Source organism: Panthera tigris, chromosome X (genome assembly GCF_018350195.1).
Source record: "Panthera tigris isolate Pti1 chromosome X, P.tigris_Pti1_mat1.1, whole genome shotgun sequence".
Lineage (NCBI taxonomy): Eukaryota > Metazoa > Chordata > Mammalia > Carnivora > Felidae > Panthera > Panthera tigris.
The window spans coordinates 99,865,386-99,876,774 of NC_056677.1; the positions used below are offsets into that span (position 1 = coordinate 99,865,386).

At 35.0% G+C, this 11,389-nt stretch overlaps 1 non-coding gene across 1 annotated transcript; it reads right to left on the minus strand.

Annotated features, from left to right (window-relative positions):
* Positions 1-400: 400 nt before the first annotated feature.
* TRNAL-UAG lies at positions 401-485 on the minus strand. Its single transcript has one exon. It is a non-coding gene; the product is annotated as a tRNA-Leu (tRNA).
* Positions 486-11,389: the final 10,904 nt, after the last annotated feature.

An 11,389-nucleotide genomic window follows, 5' to 3' on the forward strand; every position in this document is an offset into this window, starting at 1 on the left:
TACTCTTTATTTTCAACTTTTATATTTTCCTTGTATTTAAGGTATGTCTTTGGTAAGCAAAACACGTTTGGGTTTTATTTTCATTGTTAGTCTGGCAATATTTGTCTTTTATTTAGAGTCTTTAGTGATTTTTATTTAGTGTCATTATTGATGTATGGGTTTTTTTATCTACCAGTTTACCATGTACTTTCTTTTGGGCATGTCTTGGCTGTGTTCCTCTCTTTACCTTGCCTTGGATTCTTCTGAATTAAGTGTTATTTTTAAAAAAAATTTAATGTTTATTTATTTTTGAGACAGAGAGAGAGAGAGAGAGAGACAGAGTGAGAGCGGGGGAGGGGCAGAGAGAGAGAGGGAGACACAGAATCCAAAGCAGGCTCCAGGCTTTGAGCTGTCAGCACAGAGCCCAACGTGGGGCTTGAACCCACAAACCTTGAGATCATGACCTGAGCCTAAGTCAGATGCTTAACCAACTAAGCCACCCAGGCACCCCATAAGTGTTTTTTTTATTCTATTTCCTTTATTATCCTGTTAGTAATAAATCATTCATATTGTTTAGTGGTTACCCTAGAGATTACAAAATGCATCCTTGTCTCATTAAAGTGTAATATAAATTACTGCTTTTATTACTTCCCAAAGATACAAGGACCTCTTAATACTTTACCTCTATTCATTTTCCTCTTATATTTTGTGACATTGTTGCCAAGAATCTTGATTTTATGCATATTTAAAGCCACATAATATAGAATTACTCTTACTTTAAATGGTCAATATCCATTTAAGTTTACCTTTTCATGAGTTGACATTCTTTTTTTTTTTAAGTTTTTTCAATGTTTATTTATTTTTGAGAGAGAAGGAGACAGAGCATGAACAAGGGAGGGGCAGAGAAAGAGGGAGACACAGAATCCTTAACAGGGTCCACACTCCGAGCTGTCAGCACAGAGCCTGACTTGGGGCTTGAACCTACAAACTGTGAGATCATGACCTGAGCTGAAGTCAAACGCTTACCCAACTGAGCCACCCAGGCGCCCCAGGAGTTGTCATTCTTTGCTGCATTGCTGTACTTCTATCTTAGATTGTTTCTGTCCCATAAATATTTCCTTTTTAGTATGTATTTTAGTGCAAATTTGCTAGTAATTCTTTGTGCTTTTGTTTGTCTGAAGATGTTTTATTTTGCTTGCATGTGTGAAGATATTTTCATTGTAAATTGTATGGTGAGTTTGTAGGTATTTGCTTTCAGTCCCTTAAAGAACTATATTATTCTTCCTTTAGGCTTTCCTAGAAAATAAAAAATAACAAAAAAAAAACCCAGCTGTTAGTCTTATTGGTGCTCTTTGGAATGTAATGGAACTTTAAAAGCAATCCTTTGGCTAATTTTAAACATTGTCTTTGATTTATAGAAGTTTTACTGTCATGTGCTGTGTGTGTGTGTGTGTGTGTGTACATGTATATAGATATATATACTGCTTGTGTTCATAGATACCCTCTTATCTACGGTTGATTGTGTTAATCACCTTTGGAAAACTATCAGAAAGCTGTTGGCTGATATCATTCTAAATATTCTTTTGATCCATTCTCTCTCTTCTCTTCTTAGATTCCATTTACACATATAATAGACCTTTTGTATTTTTCTTTTTTTCCTTCCTATGCTTTACTCTGTACCTTTTTTACTAACCTGTCTTCCAGTTTAGTATTTGTCGATTCTGCTATGTATGATCTGCTGTTAAATCAATCAAATTCTTAATTGGGTTATTTTAATTTTTATTCGTTTTAAAGCTTATTTCTAAGATTTTCATCTGATTATTTTTATTATTTATTTGTGAAAATTTCCATCTTTTTGTCCATATACTTGAAGATGCTCATCATAGTTCTTCATAAATCTGAATCTGATAGCTTCAGTATCTGGTTTACCAGTGGTTGTGTTTCTATTGACCATCTTTTCTCTTGGATTTCAGTCAGTTGGTCCTGTTTCATGCCATGCCTGTCAATTTTATGTTGAATAGTAGACATTATACAAGTAAAAATTAAGAGGCTCTGGATCCTATTGTCTTCCCTTAGAGAAGATACACCTTTATTCTTGCAGGAAGGTAGAGTATGGTCAAATTACCTAGATCGTATTGAGACTGGTCTGTTTACATTTTGATCTTTCTCTAGGATATATCCTTTTTAGAGTATTAGCAAAAAGCCTTGGTCATTTACCATGCTACTTTTTCCTTTGTAGGCCCTGAACTCTGTATTTTATCTCCTCTTACAGGTACTTTTTGTTTGGTTTTTCAGAATAACCCTCTTCACAAGTGCAGCTTATGACTCATAAAATTGTTTCAAGGGAAAAGTATGCATAGTATGTTAGACTTACTTCTCTGTAATTCCCTTTTCTCTGAACTGTTGTCCCTTAGATTATGGCTTTTTTAGTAGCCCTAAATGCAAATATTCGTGTTATAAGCCCAGAGAGACTGCTGCAAGCTCAAGAAATCTGCATTCTGTTAGCTTTCATCTTCCTTGCAAGAAATGGCAAATGTCCTAAGAAGTAAAATAGCCATAATTTTAGAGTTTCCTTCAATGTGTCTTCATTCTCCCTTGAGCTTGATGCCTCAAGTACTAGCTGCCTTTGCTGAACTCTGATGTATTCAAACAGTTCTTTGTGTTTTATATACTCCAATTTGTCTCCATTCTCTCATGAGTTTGATTCTTTAAGTCTTGGCTGTGCTTTTCTGCCTTCAAACCAATCTCTGCAATTTTTAATATAGCGTTATAATGTTTTCTTGGGGTTGTTTGATACCTGCTATTCCATCTAGGTCAGAAGGAGACTTTTAAACCTACATTTTAAAGTCTCTTCTTGCTACTTATAGAAATATAGGTTAACAACTATTTTCTTTTAGAACATTGGACATGTTATTACACTGTTTCAGTTAATAAGTTATCTATAGTCATTTTGTTAGTCCTGTGAAGCCAAAATGTCTTTTCTCTGGCTAGATTTAATATATTCCCTTTGTCTTTGATTGTTACTAGTTTTCTTATGATGTGTCTATGTATCATTTTATTTGTATTCATATTCCTGTGATGTATAGTACTTCTTGAATTTGTGGCTTAATGTCTTTTATCTGTTTGGGATATTTTCAGACGTTACATCTTCATTGTTATTTTTGCCCACTTTTCTTTCTCCTTTCCAATCATACATATTTATGATTGTTATATGTCTATCTATGTATTGTTGTGGTATTGGGTATATGTATGTTATATATTGTTATATATCATGGTTTATATATCTATACAATTATATGTATGTGTGTGTATATATATACATATATATGCTTTTTGCTTATTCATTTGTTTCATTTAAATTACACTTGTGAGTGAAATCATATGGTATTTGTCTTTTTCAATCTGACTTATTTCACTTAGTATAGTACCTTCTGTGTCCATTTATGTTGTCTCAAATAACATGATCTCATCTTTTCTATAGCTGCATAAACATTTATCTATTGATGGACATTCAAGTTGCTTCTATATCTTGGCTATTATACATAATGCTTTAATAAACATAGGGGTGCATATATCTTTTTGAGTTCCTGTTCTCATTTTCTTCAGGTAAATACACAATAGTGGAATTATTGGATCACATGGTATTTCTATTTTTTAATGTTTATTTTGAGAGAGTGTGAACAAGGGAGGGGCAGAGAGAGGGGGACAGAGAATCTGAAGCTGGCTTCGTGCTGACAGCAGCGAGCGAGTCTGATGTGAGGCTCCAACTCACAAACCGCAAGATCATGACCTGAGCTGAAGTCGGATGCTCAACCAACTGAGCCACCCAGGCACCCGGTGGTATTTCTATTTTTAATTTTTTGAGGAACCTCCATACTGTTTTGCACAGTGGCTGCACCAATTTACATTCCTACACCAATAGGGGGTTTCTTTTTCTCCACATCTTTGTCACCACTTGTTACTTCTTGTCTTTTTGATTTTAACCATTCTAACATGCATAAGGTGGTATCTGATTATTGATTTGATTTACATTCCATGATGATGAGTAATGTTGAACATCTTTTCATGTGTCTGTTGGTCATCTGTGTGTCTTCTTTGGAAAAAATGTCTGTTCAGGTCCTGTGCCCATTTTTTAGTTGGATTGTCTGGGTTTTTTGGGGGGTTGAGTTGTGTAATTATTTTTCATTATATATTTTGGAAACTAACCCCTGATTAGATATATAATTTAAATATATTGACCCATTCCACAGGTTGCCTTTTTCTGTTGTTGATTGTTTCCTTTGCTGTGAAAAAGCTTTTTATTTTTCCTATATATTTTTATTAAAACATTTTTTTCAAAAGCTTTTTATTTTGATGTAGTCTCAATAATTTAGTTTTGCTTTTGTTTCCCTTGCCTTAGGAGCCACATCTAGGAAAATGTTGCTACAACCAGTGTCAGAGAAATTACTGCCTGTGCTCTTTTGTACAATTTTTATGGTTTCAGGACTCACATTTAGGTGTTTAATCCATTTTGAGTTTGTTTTTGTGTATGGTGTTAAAAGGTGGTCCACTTTCATTGTTTTACATGTAGCTGTCCAGTTTTTCCAGCACCATTTATTGAAGAAATTATCTTTTCACCATTGTATATTCTTGCCGCTGTTGTCATATATTAATTGACCAAATAATTTTAAGTTTCTTTCTGGACTCTCTATTCTTTTATATTGATATACGTGTCTACTTTTATGCCAGTACCATACTGTTTTAATTACAACAGCTTTGTAATGTATCTTGAAATCTAAAATTGTGATGCCTCCAGCTTGTTTTTTTTTTTTTTTTTCAAGATTGCGTTAGCTATTAGAGGTATTTTGGAGTTCCATACAAATTTTAGTATTATTCTAGCTTTGTGAAAATGCTGTTGATATTTTAATAGGGATTTCATTGAATCTGTAGATTGCTTTGAGTAATATCAGCATTTTAACATTATTAATTTTTCTAGTTCATCAACATGGAATATCTTTCCATTTATTTGTGTCATCTTCAATTTCTTTCATGTTTTATAGTTTACAGAGGACAGGTCTTTGACCTAATTGGTTAAGTTTACTCCTAAATATTTTATTCTTTTTGGTGCACTTATAAATGGTGTTGTTTTCCTAATTTCTCTTTCTGCTACTTTGTTATTCGTGTATAGAAACACTACTGATTTCTGGGTATTAGTTTTGTATGCTACAACTTTACTGAGTTTGTTTTTTATTTCTACTAGCTTTTTAGTGGTCTTTAGGATTTTCTATGTATAGTATCCTTAAACCTATTTTTTGAGTTCTTACTTGAATTAGTGTATCTCTAAATTCCAGAATTTCCATATGATTCTTAGTTTTTAGTTTTAGCTTTCTGCCAGTTTTTTTTCCTTCTGCCAATTTCTAAATTTTTTCTTTATATTCCTTAACTATAGAAGTCATAATTGATAATTCCAATATATAAATCTCCTATTTGTCTATTGGCAGGGTGTATTTTTTCTTTAATTTCTAAAATTCTTTATTTGTGTATAGTTGCTTATATTTTGCTTAAAGCCAAAGAATTGTGTATAAAATGTTAGATAAATTTGAGGTTTGGCACAGTGCTCTCATCCTCCAAAAATGACTTAATTTTCATTCTGGCAAATAGTTAAGTGAAGGCACTAACAATCCCAGATTTCTTTGAGTCCCCTTGTGAGGGCTTGTCTGGTCTAGTGCATCCTTACCCTGGAATGTAGCCCTCCGAATTCCCTACTGAAAGTCTTAGGTGTTTACTGGAATCCTCTTTTATTCATCCTGAACTAAAATTTGTAGTTTTTATGGAAAAATTAAATATACATTCTGTATTTAATTTACATTACATTATATTATTTTATATCAAAGTGTTATTTTTATGTTTTATCTAGATTTTCTTGGTGTCCTCAGTAGATGGATTGTTCTGAAAGTTACTAGGCTGCCAATGTTAGAAACATAAGTCTACGAAGACTAATGAAGTAAAGCTGGAGAGAGCCTGCAGAACTACCAACAAATCTGAACTTGAAGAAAACTTCAAGGTGAGTGAAAAATAAATTTCACAAGGCCTACTTTATTACAGTTATTTTAGTCAAATGTTTATATATAACGTATTTCATTATATGAAGGTGTTTATATTTTGAAAATACTGGCTGATGAATGAATGCTATAAACTTTTTAAAAACAAATTTTTTAAAAATATTTCCATTTGGCTTTTTTTATATAATGACATTTTTTTCAGTGCATGTGTGGGTGAGAAAATATGCTTATCCATCAGTGAATTATGGAGCACCTCTTATATGGAACATGTAATGCTGACTGTTATGTAAGTTGACTATTCCTATAGGACATCCTGCTGTTTACACCATGAGCCCAAAGGCCAGGAGCCACTGTAGACCTACTGGCCAACAGTTAAAATAAGTTGCTTAATACCTAGGAAAGAATACAAAGAAGTATAACTACTATTATAAAAACCCAATCATAAAAGTAATAGTAAATGGCATAGCTGATCAAAGATTAGGATATTATTTTATTTTCATGTAGTAGTTCTAAGGAAGATTGTTTTCCTGAGGATTTGACTGATTATTGTAGCCTCATTAGTCCAGTGCTATACCAGCTAGCCCTTTTCAGATATGCTATTCGTAACGCCAATATGAGAACTGGAAGGAGAAAATTTAGCATACAGTAGGTAATCACCCTGTCATAATTCCCTTATTCTACATATATGTATTGAGTACCCCTTATAACCCAGATTTTTATGTGAGGTGCTTTGGCTATAAACCTATGACTCTGTTTTCATATTGTTTAAATATGTATATAAAAGTCATAGAAACAGATGAGATTTTTCATGGAGTTTAGGTGGAATAGAAAAGAAAGTGAGGCCAGAATTAGTTTGATTATCTGGAAGAAAACATGTAAGTCAAGAAACAGAAAGTAACTATGAATGAGACTGAAGTTCGTTAGGCAGGAATGATGGCACAATAGTTGCAATAGAAGGAAATTTTGGTATATGAGTGGTATTGGAGCTTTAGTTTTTTTTAAGAGCTGGAATCCTTCCTGAGGGGCACCTGGGTGGCTCAGTCATTTGAGCATCTGACTCTTGATTTCAGTTCAAGTCATAATCTCATCATGGTTTGTGGGTTTGATGAGCTCTGTGCTGACAACATGAAGCCTGCTTGGGGTTCTCTCTCTCTCCCTCTCCCTGCTCTTCCCCGGCTCATGCTTGCTTGCTCGCTCTCTCTCTCTCAAAATAAATAAAAAAACATTAAATATATATGTATAACAGGTGGAGTACTTCCTGATAATCATTTTCTATCCAATAAAGGGTTACAAGAATGATTGTCTTATGTGGGTTGATTGTGAGTTTAAAGAGTCAAGAAAGCCGAAGCCAGGGATTTGGATGTGTGAACAACACAAATGTTGAGTTCCTATAGTCCGAAGCTGAATTGTGTGCTCGTAGCTATTATACAGGTAGGAAAGAACAGATGAGGATAACCGAGCAGGTAGCATAGGCCACACAGGGACAGGAGTGCTTACGTGAAGATGTATGAGTAATTGTGTGTAAGTGGCAATGTTAGCAGTAGACTTTCAGAAGATAGCAATTGATTTCTGTCATATTCTTATTATAGTATATCTAATTTAAGATCAGGTTCAAAAGAGCACCAGTAATCAGCAGACCATAATTTTTTTTTAATATATGAAATTTATTGTCAAATTGGTTTCCATACAACACCCAGTGCTCATCCCAAAAGATGCCCTCTTCAATGCCCATCACCTACCCTTCCCTCCCTCCTACCCCCCCATCAACCCTCAGTTTGTTCTCAGTTTTTAAGAGTCTCTTATGCTTTGGCTCTCTCCCACTCTAACCTCTTTTTTTTTTCCTTCCCCTCCCCCATGGGTTTCTGTTAAGTTTCTCAGGATCCACATAAGAGTGAAACCATATGGTATCTGTCTTTCTCTGTATGGCTTATTTCACTTAGCATCACACTCTCCAGTTCCATCCACGTTGCTACAAAGGGCCATATTTCATTCTTTCTCATTGCTACGTAGTACTCCATTGTGTATATAAACCACAATTTCTTTATCCATTCATCAGTTGATGGACATTTAGGCTCTTTCCACAATTTGGCTATTGTTGAGAGTGCTGCTATAAACATTGGGGTACAAGTGCCCCTATGCATCAGTACTCCTGTATCCCTTGGGTAAATTCCTAGCAGTGCTACTGCTGGGTCATAGGGCAGGCCTATTTTTAATTTTTTCAGGAACCTCCACACTGTTTTTCAGAGTGGCTGCACCAGTTTGCATTCCCACCAACAGTGCAAGAGGGTTCCTGTTTCTCCACATCCTCTCCAGCATCTATAGTCTCCTGATTTGTTCATTTTGGCCACTCTGACTGGTGTGAGGTGATATCTGAGTGTGGTTTTATTTGTATTTCCCTGATGAGGAGCGACGTTGAGCATCTTTTCATATGCCTGTTGGCCATCTGGATGTCTTCTTTAGAGAAGTGTCTATTCATGTTTTTTGCCCATTTCTTCACTGGATTATTTGTTTTTTGGGTGTGGAGTTTGGTGAGCTCTTTATAGATTTTGGATACTAGCCCTTTGTCTGATATGTCATTTGCAAATATCTTTACCAATTCCGTTGGTTGCCTTTTAGTTTTGTTGTTTCCTTTGCTGTGCAGAAGCTTTTTTATCTTCATGAGGTCCCAGTAGCTCATTTTTGCTTTTAATTCCCTTGTCTTTGGGGATGTGTCAAGTAAGAAATTGCTGCGGCTGAGGTCAGAGAGGTCTTTTCCTGCTTTCTCCTCTAGGGTTTTGATGGTTTCCTGTCTCACATTCAGGTCCTTTATCCATTTTGAGTTTATTTTTGTGAATGGTGTAAGAAAGTGGTCTAGTTTCAACCTTCTGCATGTTGCTGTCCAGTTCTCCCAGCACCATTTGTTAAAGAGACTGTCTTTTTTCCATTGGATATTCTTTCCTGCTTTGTCAAAGATTAGTTGGCCATCCTTTTGTGGGTCTAGTTCTGGGCTTTCTATTCTATTCCATTGGAGCAGACCATAATTTTAATCTCAGGTTTGCCATCTACTACTGTGATAATTGAGGTGACTATATAATTTATAATCCAAATTGGGGATCTTGGAGAATGAAAAAGGATATCATTCAAAACTACATCAAACGAACAGGTATAAGTTCAGACTGTCCAGGGCCAAAAGGTATATATTGTTATCATATGGGCAGTTCACATTGCATTACCTGTAAAATGTGGACAATGTCCACGTTAAATGCTTGATCGATTGATTGAGTGAATTACACTGTGTGAACGTACCAAATCCCTTAGTGAATGAGTGCTCAACAAATTGGAATATTGTGTGCTATCTTGGTCCAGGAACTGCAAGTTCATTGAAATCAGAGGTTGCACCTACTTTTTTCTTTATACCTCCATAATAATTAGTACAAAACTGTGCATTCAGTGGGTATCCAATAAGTGTAACTTTTTCTGTCTTTGTAACTTTATTTGTAGCAGACTGTAATATGCTTTCATGCCTTGATTATTTTGAATACAAAACTTATGTTGATATAGATAAGGAAATAGGAGTGGGAAAGTTTTATAAATTAGCAAACGTATGTGGACTGTTACGAAAACAAGGTTTTGAAATGACATTTAGGTTTGTATCAGTGCCTCAGGAACTGGAGTTCACCAAGTTCTTTTTCATTCAATCTCGTGAAGGGCTGTTCTGCCCTGTGGGCACTAAAACTGATTGGTCCCAGACAGATGGAACTATTTTGGGCATGACTCTGACTTCCATTTTGCCCATTCCTGGTGATACGTAACCCAAATACTATGTGTCAAGGACAAGCTTAAAGTTTCTCTCTTGGATGGTACAGAAATTTGGCGCAGGCAAACTTAGGGTTAATACTTGTCACTGATCTTGTCTGGATACTTGGCATTTCAGTCACCCTAGTGACTTAAACACTTTTCTTGAGGCACAGAGGAATAGGCGTATTTTTTGTCATCCTTTTGGTAAACATGTAAGAATTAATTTAATGCTTGAATTACTTTACCATCCTCAGCGACTGTTTCTCATTCTCTTCTAAAATGGTCTTTCTTCATCCATGGCTGATCTCTTATCCGAGGCTGCTTCAAAAGTGACTTGACAGCTTACATCACTTGTTACACTAACCTCAGATTAATTTTGGTTTCTCTCCTGCCAATGGCTCTCCTTATTTTGCTATTTTAAAATTCTTCTATTACTTTTTTGATAATGAATGTAAGATTTTCAAACTTCCTCATATCAGAATATTTTATGACCCTACAGAATCATAGACATTAAAAACAGAATTGGAAGGGACCCTAAAGGCCATATCATCCAAACCCTTTCTCGTACTTCAAAAATTTGAATCCTCTCCACAACATTTACGATATATCTTTACACAGAATGCTTTGCGTTATTTGGGGATTTTCATCAAAGTCTACTTCTTGTTTTATCCCATTCCATCTTTAGGCTGGTATGACTTTAAATAGTTTTTTCTTGTATTAAACCTAAACGTGTAATGTTACCTATTGATCCTTGTAACTTCCCGGGGCTATACAGAAGAAAATGAAAGCAAGTCTTTAAGTATACTCAGAAGAATTTATCATGCCTTCTCCAGAATCTTCTCCAGGATAAATGTGCTGAAACCCTTTAGCATTTCTTTCTAAAACATGGCTTCAAGTTCTCCCCAGGGTTACCAACTTGTTTTGGTTTGATTTTTTGGTTTTAGTACTAAAAGTCCTGTATTCTGGGAACTCCCTTAATCCCCGGCAAACTGGCAATAGGTCACTTTAGTTTTCTCACTATCTTGGTCACTCTGTTTGGAACATACTCTGGTGTAGTGCTACTCTTTTCAAATGTAATACCCAGAAGTAGATACAGTACAACTCACCATTGAACAAAATTCAGTATTATCTGAGGCATTTATCCAATGCATTGCCTAAAGAAACATTATTTTTTCATCCAAGTCCAATGGTACCTGGTGATTTATAAGTTATCTTTTTTAAGCATACCAGAGTATGAGATACCTACTAAAATCTATCTAGGCAGCAGAATTTATATTTGTTTCAGCAGAATAATTGACATACACTATCGAATTCATTTCAGGTGTACAACATAGTGATTTGATACTTATATGCATTATAAAATGTTTACCAGAGTAAGTGTAGTTACCATCTGTTGCCATACAAAGTTGTTATAATATTATTGACTATATTCCCTAAGCTGCACTGTACATTCCAAAACCATTTTTACTAAGCTTCCTATGTCTCTATATCTTCACACACTCTTTATTTCCTTACAGTACTGGGAAAGATCAAACTAAGTGGTTTACCAAAACACTAGCTATTTTTAGGTAGATAGTCGGTGCTGCTATGTA